The 14,811-nt window shown below is 41.0% G+C and overlaps 1 protein-coding gene across 1 annotated transcript in view; it reads left to right on the top strand.

Moving 5' to 3' along the window:
* The first annotated feature begins 2,151 nt into the window (after positions 1-2,151).
* LOC111866474 (zinc finger protein rotund) overlaps positions 2,152-14,811 on the top strand; it is a 938,200-nt gene continuing 925,540 nt past the window's right edge. Inside the window, exon 1 of the mRNA XM_033752262.1 lies at positions 2,152-2,936. The gene's annotated coding sequence lies outside the window, so the exon portion shown is untranslated. The remainder of the gene's footprint in view (positions 2,937-14,811) is intronic.

A 14,811-nucleotide genomic window follows, 5' to 3' on the forward strand; every position in this document is an offset into this window, starting at 1 on the left:
TGCCGTACATTTCGGAATGTGGGTTCGACTTCTGGTAAGTGAACTACCTATCATGGGTTAAGATTTTTCCTCTTCTTTTCTCATCTGAATGCTCTGTGTTTTTATGATATATCAGCGTACTAAAAAATTAAAACTTATTACAGCTCAGTCCTTTTCAGTATCATTTATTTATGCTATGTTATGTTCCCATTCGTAACTATTTCTAACCCTACCATTCCGCTAACAGCCCACAATATATGCAGAAAGTGTGTTTTACATTCATGGATTTCTTAAGCGTTGTTCCTTAAGAATTAAAATGTCTCCATTGCAGACTATTGGTTATTTCGGACGTTATACTCTAGCGTGACTGAGTCTTGGACTGCTTAACGATACATTTCAACTGCAGGAAACCCTTCGAATTAGATGCGGACGTGGGAATGAATAGTGAATAGATGTTCTATAATGGAGCATTCAGGGCATATTCCTATGAAATACCCCGGAGTTCTTCTGGAGAGACTGAGGAAAATCACGAGAAATCTTAGGTTAGCCGACAGCATGGTTAATATTCGATCCCCATGCGTACAGATTACAAGCTTAGAGTGTCGCTTCTACACTAAACTGCTTGTGACCTTCTGTGTGGCCTAGTGGTCAGAGTTCCTGGCTACAGATCCAGAGGTCCCGGGTTCGATTCCCGGCACTACCACATTTTGGCCGCGCAATAACTCAAGCGGTTAGTCGCTGGCTTCCCACTGCTGAGGTCCGGGTTCGATCCCGGGTCTGGTCAAGATGAATTTGTGGTGGACAAAGTGGCGCTGGGGCAGGTTTTCTCCGAGTACTTCGGTTTCCCCTGCCAATCTTCATTCCACCAATTGCTCCACAATCACCCTCACCATCATCTGGGGCTGGTACAATAGGCCAGAAGTGGCCGCAGTACAAGGGACTTAGTCCCACCCCACTAGCAATTAAAAAAATAAATGTTTGTGGCTTTTATGTGACTTCATGCTCATGATCCCTGTTGATCTGGTTACGTCAAGCGCTCTTTCGCACGATCTTCTTGGTTCTCCGAGTTTTTAAAATTTGGAATATAGTAGCATTATTTGAAGTATATAACGTAGACGCATTGTTGTCCTTCCGTTGGGCGATATGACATGGGCCTTATTTGCGAGTTTAAACATAATTAATTTTTACAGTAACTGCGATTACAGATGAGTATTGAATTATATATCCCTCCTTTTGTTATTTCTTCTAATTAATATACATATAGGCCTAAATGGTGGTCACAATAGCCGCGTGGTCTAGAGCATGAACTGTCTTCCCTGGCTCGGACGCTGGGATCATGGGTTCGAATACCACTTAAGGCATGGATGTGTGGTGTGTTCATTCCGTGTTTGTGTTGTCCTGTGTTTAGGTGGAGGCTTTGCGACGGGCTGATCACTCGTCCAAGGAGTCCTACCGTCTGCGAAAAATGATTACGGAACTGAATAAGTGGTCTGGGCCTTGAGTGGGCTGGAAGAATCATTGAAAAATGTATACATATAAACATAAAGTTCGTACCTAACAGGAGATAGTGACATATATGTATAGTAACCACTGGGCTTGAAAGAGTTAAAAGCATATCTTGGGTATGTTGTAAGCATCTTTTACTCGTTGCTGCAAACAAATTTTACTGATAGAAGTAAACAGAAATCATTTATATGTATTGTGTTGCCGCTAAATACGTTAGATAATGAGAAACATGTCGGACGATTTTTTTGTGAATTCTAATTAGAATTATGCTTGTAAGAATTTAACTTTTTGTCGTAACTTTCTCGCGGCTGCATTTTGTTTGAGACATGAATTCTATCTATCAGCGAATTATTATAAATATGTTGGTAGCAGTAAAGTATTTTTTTCCCTGTGAATAACGTGTTTTAAATCATTATGCTATCTGTAACATATTTAAATTTCCCACTCATATAAAGTAGGCAGATCCTAAATTGAAACAACCCTGCCTTGGTTACGTTCGTACCTGTCACTTGAAACTTGATCTGTCGTGTAGACATACTGAACGCACTCTGGCTGGTGCAGAACAGAAGACAGTAGACGATGCGTCTTTCGTTTGTCACACGAAGTGAAGTAACCAACATCAAAGAAAAGCAGTTCGAAGTGGGTACGAAGTTTATTTGGAGGTTATAAATGCAGTTGAATGGATCTGTGTATTTTAGCATGTAATTCAGCCAGCTTCAACTGAAATTGTTTCTTACTGTTGTTTTTGCGTATTGGCTTCTCATTAATAGGCCTGCACTGGTGTTTATAAAGGTAAAATATCTTGTTATTATTCATATTAGAACATCGAAGGTCATAAGTAAACCCGCTCTTTTCTCCCGCGCTCTACTGTTCAGTGAAATGTGGTGGTATTGGACACAATAGTGATGTTCTCTTGTAGGAAAATCATTTCTAAGCAAAATATTTGTGTTGTTTTCTTAATTGTTAGTGACGTAAGAGAAACATTGTGGAGTGTTCGTTCTTTCAGAGTTTTTTCTTGACATATTTCTGCATGGAGTATAACTTTAATAAATGTTCCGGTTGTGATGTCACTTGGGGACTGCACCCTGCTGTCTGCAGATGCCATGATATTGTAACCTCACCTATGTAAGTTCACAAGCGGCTAGTGGTACTGATACAGCGTGTTAGTGAAACATCCAGACGTGACATTTAGTTTGCAATTCTAGGGCCGGTACAGTTCTTGCTAAGGAAAAACGTTCTTTATTTCTGTGTCATGTGAACACAAGACATGGAACAATGGACACGAAAAAATGTGTGGACGAAGTGCTGTGTTGCAATGATTTTCAGTTCTTCAAATTGTGAGTTTTATGTAGGCGCACTACACTGTACAGACATGGAAAAGTGGACGTATCTTCAAGGTCTATCAGACAGCAAAGCCTTTCACTGCATCTTGTGACACGCGTTGGGAGTTGGTGAGTACAAAGCAAATGTTATTGTAGTAGTTATTATTGTTCTCTATCATCGCACCATAAACCGAATGCATTCTGTGCTGAAAACGTAGAGTATGAAAGTCTGTATATATGTGCTGATTTTTTTTGCAATCTCTATTGCAGAATGTAATTGAAGCAGTAATCCTGCTAGACGTGGGGATGTAATTAAATCACTTGCTCTCCAACAAATATAAAATAAAAATAATTGTAGCCCTATTTTCTAGATAAGTATCATTTTATTGTTGGGGTACGCGGTAGCGTAGTTGTTGGTTGAGGTACTACACTACAAACCGGAAGGTAGCGGGTTCGAGTCCCGATTAGGTGGATTTTTTTTTATTTACCTAATCCTTCCAGGCGCACTATGGCCCTGGAGTGGCTGCTCCATAGCTCAAGCGGTTAGTCGCTAGCTTCCCACCGCGGCGTTCCGGGTTCGAGGCCTGGTCTCGTCAAGTGGGATTTGTGGTGGACAAAGTGGCGCTGGGACAGGTTTTCCCCGAGTACTTCTTTTTCCCCTACCAATCTTCATTCCACTAAATTCTCCATCATCATAGTCACCCGTGGAAGGTGCAACAGGCCAATCAGTGGCCGACGTGCCGAGTGGACCCAACTGGACTCCACCCCCCACTGTGCGAATTAAAAAAATGGACCTAGGGTCGACTCAGCCTCTAACAGAAATGAGTACCAGGAACTTTCCAGGGGTAAACAACCTTAGCGCCATCTGTGAGTCGATTGTCTAGACAAATTTTGGGAGCCTCGACGTCTCACAGTCCTTTGGACCTGCATGGCCTGTTACAGGGATAGCTTTACTTTTATTATTTTATTATTATTATCATTATTAGTATTTGATGACGCGAGTCATTACAGTGCGATATGCTTATGTACTTATTTTATTTCGTAGCCGTATTATAGAGCAGACATAAATATTAAGAGTAGAACATAAACTTCGACTACATTTCTCCTTCAGTCGCTGCCTTTGGTTTATTAAAACTGATTTGGTTTCGGCTACAGTCTAAAAGGCGTCCATATTTAAAATTGACCAGCTGCCTTAGAAATAATACAGATGTATGCGCGCCGAAGCTGAGCAGAACTGTCCAAGTTTAATTAATTTTAATTATGGAAGGCGATGAAAGACAATGGCCAGCACCGTTAGTCATCGAAACAAAGGGTTCGAACAACTCAATTCATTCTAGATTTAATAACTCGATTCACAACAAAGGTGTCCGCTTATCAATATGCACCATCTTTCGCATCGTCATGCACCATTATTGCGTGTACAGACTGTTCCAAAAGAGTTGTTCTCGGTGAAATGGATGTGTTCAAAACAACAGCAGTTCTTCAACTTGACACTGAATGGTGAGAGTATCATACTTCTGTGCTGAAATTTGGTGGGGGGGGGATTTGTTTTTATGCCCGTTTCGGTACAATAGCGAGCCAGGATAGCTCAGTTGCTAGTATGACTAGGCACGGAATGGACGACCAGGGGATATGAGTTCGCTTTCAGTCGGGGGCAGAAGTTTTCTGTTCCCGCCCCTTCCAGTCCGTCTGTGTGACCCACACTGTCTCATATCCAGTGGGTAGAGAGGGCTGTTTGCCCGGAGTTGATGCGGCCAGGCCGTAAATCTAACCCCTTACCTTCGTCTGGTGGAGCTGTACATCTACTCCCACATACGTGGGATTCAAATATATGCCGTTTCCCCGGGGTAAGCAGTTTGCTGGTGACTTTCTGACGGCTCTCTCTCCTGAGTTTCAGAACTTGGTTCCATCTGGATATGCCTTAAGTACATGACGGAAGGACAGAATGAAAATCATATGTTGATTATGGTGTCGTAGTTTTCATATATAATTATATGGAAGGCAGTTTTCAGGAAAATGCATTTATCCCATGCGTGTTCTCTGGAGACTGATTAGCTTTGCAACAATAAATTTCTTTCTGAAATGAACGAATATGAAGGTCGGTGAGATGTGGAAATTTGTAACGATTGCATTTGGAAGTATGTGCTCTTTAGTTGAATATACCTTTCCGGCATTTTGGTTTTCAGTTTTTATTTAGCCCTATATTAAGGCATTGCGTCCAGGTATGCAGAACTTCATTACGTAACTAATAGTCTACGTCATTGAAGGGGGTCAGCTCTGCTTCTATTTCCAGTGTGTTCTGGGTTCATAGTCCAATGCCGTTTACAGGGCTGTGGAAGAAACCAGTGTTTCCGTGTTTTTATTTAACCGCCTTCCTTCTCTTATTACGTTGCTTGTAAGTCCGATTCTAGCTTTACATGGTGAGAGGGTTGAAAGCCCTTCATATTGTCACTGATATGGAGTGATTATAGACGGGGGTTTGGATTTATTGGGCTCTTAGGCCGCGCCATAGCTCAAGCGGTTAGTCGCTGGCTTCCCATTGCAGCGGCCCGGGTTCGATCCCGGGTCTGGTCAAGTGGGATTTGTGGTGGCCACAGTGGCGCTGGGGCAGGTTTTCTCCGAGTACTTCGGTTTCCCCTGCCGAACTTCCTTCCACCAATTGCTCCACAATCACCCTCACCTATCACCTGGGGCTGGTACAATAGGCCATAAGTGGCCGCAGTGCAAGGGACTTAGTCCCACCCCACTAGCAATAAAAATAATATTGGGCTCTTAAGATAACATAATTACAAATAAGGAGTATACACTCACTGTTCTACTCACTTCACAAATCACTTTAACCACAGCACACATAAAGTCTTCTCAGTTTGCTGTGTCTTCACCAGTCGTCGCCTGGTGACGGATCCTAACAGTGTCCTCTGCTTCCGTGCTCACGTTCTTAGCGGCTGGCAACTATATCACAAATAACCCATTCCTCAAATTTTTCATTTGTCCTGCATATAACACCTCGACACAGACCGCGTAGGAAAGACTGCTCCTCTGTTGCAGTGCAATTGTTATTGTTGCGTCCGTGTCTGGTGTTGGAGCCGTTACCTAGTAACGGCTGTTGTGCATTCGTCCATTTTGCTGTCGTTGCATATCAACGGATCCACATGCCACAATATAATCATCACGTAGGAGGACCACCCTTTGTCGACTATCTACGACTACTTATCCAGTATCTTCTCGGCTACACTTCATTTCTCGAAACCATTCCTTTGCAACCTGAGAAAGTACCAGGCCATGAATACAAGGAATCGATAAGAGAGTAATTTCTTGAACAGGTGGACTACTATCAGCTTCTCATGGAGTTAGGAATTACTACATTTGTGTTACAGCATGTATCATACGCAGTTGAAGAACCACAAGCAGTTGTTGGGCAAACTGTGGGACAGGTTTCATTCGCCAATATTTCTCAGAACTTCAAACAAATGCAGACTATTCGCAATAAAGGGCTGATAAGCCCCACACGAACCTGTCCTTCGAGAACAGCCCATTTCACCCATTCACGTCTGAGGATTCGGTATTACCCAGCTATTCTTCATATCCGGGGATACTTAACTTCATCCGCAACCCAAAGAGCGCCATGTCTAGGCGATGGTCAGTGTTCTCATGAGACATATCTCGCCCGTTTTTTTATTATTAATTAATTAAAGACTGGGTAACCCAGAACTTAATTACAATTAAAACTAGTTGAATAACTAACGATTAGTTTTTTTTCTAAACCTAATATACTACGTAAATTAAAACTAAGTCACTTCCACTGAATTACTTAGTACTTTCACATTTAACTAGTTCGAACGGTTTCTTCCGTTTTAGTCGTCTAATTATATTGTTCACGTTGAGAAGTATGGACTCTTCAATGTTGACCTGGTTTTGGAGTCTCTTTTCATGAGAGGTGGCGGACTTAGCGATGATATCTGTAACCGTCTCGATCCCAAGGTCACGATGAAGGTCACTGTTACGAACGTACCATGGTGCGTTGTCAATACACTTTAGCACTTTGTTCTGATAGCGTTGAATTACTTGAATATTGGATTCACTTGCGCAGCCCCAGAGCTGGATACCATAACTCCAAACTGGACGTAGAGTATCTCGCCCGTAGCGTAGAAAAGGTGAATACACAATTCATATTAAGTTTCAGCTGTTGCTTTTCATATAGCAGCTGGCGGTAACTTAAGGAGAAATGATCGTGGAATGTGTGCTCCATATCCTTTCACTGGTTTATTTATGTAAGCGCATATCTCAAGGATCTGCCATTTGAAAAAACGGCATACGAGTCCACATTTTGGCGAAACTGAATTAGGTACGTATCATGTGCTTAAATACATAGACATATACACGTATTCTGTGAAACAGCAGAATGAAGCCGGCTTCCCATTGTACTACTTATGGGTCATTCAAAGGTGGCTTCAATGCAGAGTGTTCTTGCCTACATGGGCTTAATCCCCCATGTTTGTAAAATCATGGAAAACTATGTCTGAGCACTTAACATCAGTTTTGACGTATGTAAGATTTCAGAATAAATTTGTTTCAATGTGATTTATTTCTAATATCCATTTTTCTAGTAGGACTTGAGTCTGAAGAGTGAACTATGGGTATATTCAATTATCAAAATTATGAGTAAAGAGGAGCTTAAGTTAATAGACCTATTTAACCTTGAAACGACCGCCTCTGTGTTCAGCGTTCCTGGCTACAGATCCAGAGGTCCGGGTTCGATTCCCGGCGCTATCAAATTTTTTTTGGAGAAGTAGTGGGTCTGGAACGGGGTCCACTCAGCCTCGTGATGATAATTGAGGAGCTATTTCAAGGAAATGGCGGCTCCGGTCTAGAAAACCGAAATTAACTGCCGTGGGGATTCGTTGCGCTGACCACGCGACACTCTCCATCCGCAAGAGTTGGCACTAACTTCGCCGAGAAGCGGCGGTCGCTCGGTCGGTACAGTTCGCTTGCGAACTGAAATCACGGAGTTTGTTTCTTTGTTTTGTTTGTATTTAACCTTGAAACTGCTGTGACCCGCTGTTTCAATTAACTTTATATACAGTATTCTCGTTTTTCTGAAAAATCCATTTCGTTGGACTCATGCCATATTCCACGCGACCTCTTAAAACAAGATTTTTCATGTGAGTACACAGAGACTAATATTAGCTGTAAGAGAGTGCATATTCAGTGAAGTCGTAATTTCAAAGTGTCCCATAACTATTGTAATATATAAAATGAACTCATGGAAGGGGTTTCTATCTAAACTGTAGCTATGTTCCCGTTTACATTTCAACTGGCTATATATTAGTAAAGTATGCACTTTCAGTAGGCATTAAATTATGCAGTTACAAGCTTGCAGCCTCTTTATCAGCTGACTCACTCTCTGTTAGCAGAATCTGAAATTTCGTCACGCCTCACCAATGAACACAATTCTAAGCCAGTCCTGTCCATCTCTCCTCGTCATCAGATAGTTCCTTAAAATCCATGTGAATGTTATCCTCCCGTCTCCTTCCTGGTCTTTCAAGCGACCATTTTCCAAATGTTTCTGCACCAAAATTTACAATATATTCTTTGTTCTTCGACTTAGCTAGAAGCGCAGTCTATCGTTCTCTCTTACATATCACTTTCATCACAGTATAAAGTGATCTGTTTGAAGTGCGAAGGTCATGACCTGCCCATTTCTTACTGCTTGGATACAAATCTTTCTCCGAATATTTTGTTTTCAAACAAACGCAATTAACTTTCTTCCCTCAAAATAAATACTGTGTTTCACACTCGTGCAGATTGTCTGAAAAAGTTTGTCAACTTATAGTGCATGCATGTTGTAATACTTATTTATTCATTCTAGAATATTTTGTAAAGCAGATGTGCTGGTATCAGTTTTTGAAGTGAAAAATAACAAACACTTGCAGGATTTGTTCGTCACAAACGAAGTGTCCTACGCTTCCTTCACGAATACAGGTCCAACGTAATATACGTACTGGGAGCACCTTCGCTCTGCAGTCGGAGTTGCCCCTATGTAATAAGACCGACCACACGAAGCAAAAGTTTTTGCATTGTCATTTACCAAACATAATTTAGTATGAAGTTATTTAATTGTTTTTATTTGTTTTCCTTTTGTTATGTCTTTTCTTCCTGCGGCGATGGGCCTTCTTTTGTTCTTCTGAACATACAACACGCAAGTTTATCATTATCATCATTGCCATAATCATAATGATAATCGGTTTCCATTAACGTAAGTTTGTGGTTCAGTAAATATAGAGAGATGCCCACATTAACAGCCTCCCTCGGACAGACTCTTGCGTGACGGCAATGTGACACCAAAAAGTGTCCCGTCATCAACATGGCCTCTTTGTTTACAGTAAGAGGAAACAAGTTTTATTACTCCAGAAGTAATACATTATATTTCATATTGCTTTAGTTTATTAGACTCTCAGATATTATGTGCAAGACATATCTTTTACAAATACTGTCCCTTCCGGGCCGGATTATCTTGGTGTCTGAGAAAAGCAATTACAGAAACACTTTACTCCAGCACTCAGCAAAATTGTTCATGGATTATCAGCAGTAGGCGTTTTATATTACTGAGGATATATAGGCTTATTAACGAAGACAGAATCTATAAATACACAAAAGAATGGAAGAAGTTTGACAGCGAAATACCTTCTTCCCAATATGCCAATAACACTATGATTGTTTATCGTAATTTATGAATTGGCCGCAAATAAGCTGCAGAGATCGCTGTTTGGAATTTCGTGTAGCACGCAGGGAGCTGAGATAGCGTAGTCTGTATAGCGACGGGCTACAGGCTGGACGACCGAGATATCGGAGTTTGAGTCCCGGTAGGCTCAAGAACTTTTCTACACGTTGTCCAGACCGTCTCTGGGGCTCACCCATCTTCCTATCCAATGGATACCGGGGGATTTTATCGCGGGGGTAAAGTGGCGGAGGCGTGAAGCTGCCCATTCAATTCCATATAGTGCCGAGTTCAAGGAAATGTGGATCTATATATCCACTCCCCCATACACCTTCCTGGTGCAATGCTTAATTAGCCAAGAACAAGGACAACTTTATTTTTTTACCTTTACGTTATGGAGTACGTACTTTCTAGTTCTGTTACTGTTGTATATTTGAATGTTTCATATGAAGCTAAGGTTGAAGATGTAAAGGAACGATTTTATGAAGAATCCGAAAGCGTATCTGAATAATTGTGTGGATACAACATGGATTTCTTTGGAAGATGTGGATTGCAGACGTGAGGATATCTACAAACTTCCGGTGGCGAAAGAAGTGATACGCGATAGCTGACGTAGAAGCCAGTGGATATGAAGAGAAAAGTACTGCTGATATGAGCAGTATCACTGAATTGGAGAATAAAATCTATTTAAAAAATGTTTGTGAACATTCACCATGTCTGCACGTGAAACGAACTTTGACACCAATACCTAATATAACCATCTTAAACGTTCTGGAATGAGAGCTACATTCATAGGAAGATGTCAGGCTTAATGCAACAACAATATGTACTTTGCGGTGTTACTATACAGAGTGCCCCAGGAGTAAAAGTCAATATTCTGGTAGGTCACACTATCGGTTATTCTAAGCAAAAGAACGTATGTGTGTATGTATCTTTTCCCGAACGGTTTCCCAGATACAGCTATTTCTCTGTACACTTCCAAAATTGTTGATAAGAAAGAGATGTTACGTACTGCTTTTAATACCGGTATTTGTCGTTTAAGTGACAAAGATAGTACAGCTTACTTAGTACAATACATTTTCGAAATGTCCGCCAACACCAATGATCTTTGCATCTCGTGTGAGGACATGGCGTGTTTTCCGTCTGTACAGCACAGTACAATGTACGGTACAGTGAAATAGTTTATCTCAGAAACCTTTCGGAAAAGGACATGTGTACATATACACATTTACTTAGAATGTCCGATACTATAACCTACTGACATACTGACATTTCTTCCTAGGACAATATGTATAGAAGAGTTCTATCTTCTGAGAAATATTCAACCGATATTTCGGAGGAAAATGTCACCTCCATCTTCAGGATCCAAGAATAAACAGGGCAAGAAGCCTGCATGGAAGGAGGCGGCAAGCAGAGCTTTGGTTTCATTCTGGGCCTGTTCTTAGACCTTGAAAATAGAGGCGACGTTTTCTCCCGAAACGTCAGTTGATTTTCATTGGAGTATATGGAATTATACCCGAGAAGATAGAACTCTTCATTACCACCGCTGTGAGAACGTCATGTACTAACTATGCATTGATTCTGTATGAATTCTTTTTCGTCAAAACATGCCTCCACAGACCCTACCTTCTGTTTATGCGTAGATTGGCCTGTTATGATCGAGAATAAAGGAATCTACAACAGGGTAAATTATAGTTTAGTTACATATATATTTATATGCGTGTATATCTATAAATTCAGGCGGGAGGAAATTTAGGTGAGTACTGAACACACTCGTACAAGCTAGGACTTGATCCCAGAGCGTGACTTTTGTATAATTATTTTGAGTCCCGCAAGACTGGCGGAAATAATGTGCATAAAATGTTTTGTTTGTTCATGATTTGTTTATTCCGTCTTACAGTGCATACACTTATCTATCTTCTTCTTTCACTTTCACTACATGTTTCGGCATAAGAATGCCATCTTCAGGTGCTACTCAATTCACGTCAAACTAGTACATTGTATGCCTTGTCTTCACTTTAAANATATCTATAAATTCAGGCGGGAGGAAATTTAGGTGAGTACTGAACACACTCGTACAAGCTAGGACTTGATCCCAGAGCGTGACTTTTGAATAATTATTTTGAGTCCCGCAAGACTGGCGGAAATAATATGCATAAAATATTTTGTTTGTGTTTATCTATAACGTTTGTTCAAAATATATTCTCTCCCATACGTATTTAGCAAGTTACCATCACCATGGCGCAAGAATACATGCAGGTCTTCATGTAAGGTTTCCATTATTATTAGCCGATTTTAACCAAACTTGTAGTTCATCGAGAATATGTACACGTATTTAACAACTCTTCGGTTATAACACTATATGACAGACTGGAAGCAAGCAAAGCGAACATGGAGCAGACATGAAAGAGAGCTCTGCTTTCTGTATGCTCCATGCTGATTTCTTGCCTGGATTACTCTTGAACCCTGACGAGTGAGGCAAAATTTTTCGTCCTAAACGTCGGTTTACTTTCAACAGACTGACTACACTGCATTATATCCTGGAATATACAACTCTTCATATCTACACAGCAAAGCCATCCTCCTTAATCGACGTTACTAATTGTGCAGCTACTCAAGAACTTCCCTACATTTTATGGAACCTGAAGGTTCATTACCGTGTTCAAAAAAGCCCTCCACTGGTCCCTATCCTGAGCCAGATCAATCCAATGCATACCATCCCATCCTATTTCTCTAAGACCCATTTTAATAGTGTCCACCTACCTACGTCTTGGTCTTACCAGTGGTCTCCTTACTTCCGGCTTTCCCACCAATATCCTATATGCATGCCTCCTCCCCTATTCGTGTTACGTGCCCTACCCATCTCATCCTCTTTGACTTGATCATTCTAATTATACTTGGAGGAGAGTACAAGTTATGAAGTTCCTCATTATGCAGTTTTCTCCAACCTCCTGTCACTTCATCTCTCTTTTATCCAAATATTCTCCTCAACACCCTGTTCCCAAATACACCAAATTATGCTGCGTCAGATTGGAGAAGATCTTAATCTTGTAGACTGTTTAGAATAAGGAGGAATCAACACGGTAATGGAAATAATCCATTTCTGTGCATATTTATGAAACGGTAGGTACGTAGAAGTGACTAGCAAGTTTGGAGAAATCTCATTTTTGGGAATTTGATACAAAAATTTTCATCTAGTATGCTTAACACGGCCGCAGAACTTCATTGTGAAATCGGACGTAATAGATCAAATATCCTGTACATGCGGCAAATTATTAAGAAAAAAAGGGAAATGTAATGTTCAGGGTTTGACAAAAATGTCCGTGTGCTTGTTCATGACGAGTGAAAAATTAGGGTGAGTACGAAAACCTTTGAATTCGTTAATATTAATTTCTCCACTCCTTTCCCTCTACAGATATCGAACAATTAATAGTATTTTATGTAGGGTTCCAGTTTGTTGCAGAGATGTTTATGAATAGTCCTGTCTTCTGGGACATAACGCCGTGTAGTCCGTTGAAAGTCAATGGAAGTTTCGGAGGAATATGTCGCGTCCATCTTCGGGGACGATTGATAATCCACTCAAGAATCCTGTATAGAACATATAACAAGAACAGCTTCATAGTGGTTTCTTAACTGGTTTATTCTTCCTGCATGATTTATGCCGATTTCTTGGTGTTTAGAGAAGGTAAACGCTTTTTATTCTGAGAATCACATGGAAATCATAAATATACTCTTCGGGGAAAGTATAGATTTTTTAAACCTGAAAGTAGGCGGTATATAGGAAGCAATATTCCTTAAAGTGTTAATAGGTGAAGAATTTATAAGCCTGCGGCAATTGTAATCCAAGGGCTTAGATGCAGTTCTGCTTCTGGAACGATATGGAACACTATAGTTCCTTATTCCCACGCTTCGTGTCTTGCCGTTAGCTTAATAGCCGTTAGCAATAGCCGTCCTGTTAAACAGTGTCACCATTACAAGTTGGCCTAATTACTCAAAGACATTAATTTCACGTCTTTAGTTAATTAAGAATAAAGATGACACTTTCCAATTAGAACAGTTTAACTTCTTGACTGCGGTCTTCTGTGACAAATTAGCCTTTCATAAGTCGAAGTTTTATTAGCAAGGAGACAATGAGAATTAGTACTGTACTCGTAAGATCTCGCTGTACTCGTCTGACACCCCGCAACCACGGTATTGTCAATGAGAGAGCGTGCATAAGTGACCTACGGCTAAAACAATAATTCTGTTACTAATGTATAGGGCGGCATGTATTGTCTTCGCTCGCTTGGAAACCGGGATCGTGGGTTCGAATCCCATTCAGGACATGGATGTTTAGTTTGTGTATGTCCGTTTTTCTGTGTTTGTGTACAGGTAGAGGCCCTGCGACGTGCTGATCACCCGCCCAAGGAGTCCTACCGAATGTGTAAGATCTAGAAAAACCGAAGTGAACGGAGAAGTTCATGGAGGTAGGCCTAGGCCCACTGGGGCTGTAGTGCGAAGGAAAAAAATATATAGGGTGGCGTTAAAAAATGAAAAATAAAAATAACCGGCTGTACTGATGTGAACGAAATTCAGACATGTTGAGAAAAACATGTCTACGTACCTGTATGTGTACAGAAAACCTTGTTCAGTCGGGGTGATTCGTTAAGACAAGAATTAATACCTATTTTCAGTGTTAAGTAATGACCAATGATTTATAATAGAATCGAATTTTATAACGGAGTAAATGCTGAATAAACCCCTGTTTTATTTAATCACGGCTGGATCTCGTATTTCCCAATGGTTGATGGTTGATCGGATTTTACTCCTATCTTCTGATAACCAAAGACCAGATATTTCCAGTCTTTGTTGGAGTAACTACACACTAAGGCCGTGCCATAGCTCAAGCGGTTACTCGCTGACTTCCCACTGCGGCGGCCCTGGTTCGATCCTGGGACTGGTCAAGTGGGATTTGTAGTAGACAAAGTTGCGCTGGGGCGGGTTTTCTCCTAGTACTTCGGTTTCCCCTGCCAATCTTCATTCCACCAAATTCTCCATCATCATAATCACCCGGGGCAGGCTACAATAGGCCAATCAGTGACCACCGTGCCAAGTGGACCCAGTTGGACTCCACCCTCCGCTAATCGAATTGAAAAAAATTAAAAACTACATACGGAATAGAGGGAAAGACCGCTATGTATGTGGAAAGATAATATTAGGATGAATATTAAAAACATAGAACCAAGGAATTTGGGTTCGATTCCTGGCAGGAGCAAGATGTTTTCTCTTCTCGACAGCGTCCTGACC

Source organism: Cryptotermes secundus, unplaced genomic scaffold (assembly GCF_002891405.2).
Source record: "Cryptotermes secundus unplaced genomic scaffold, Csec_1.0 scaffold320, whole genome shotgun sequence".
Taxonomy (NCBI): Eukaryota; Metazoa; Arthropoda; class Insecta; order Blattodea; family Kalotermitidae; genus Cryptotermes; species Cryptotermes secundus.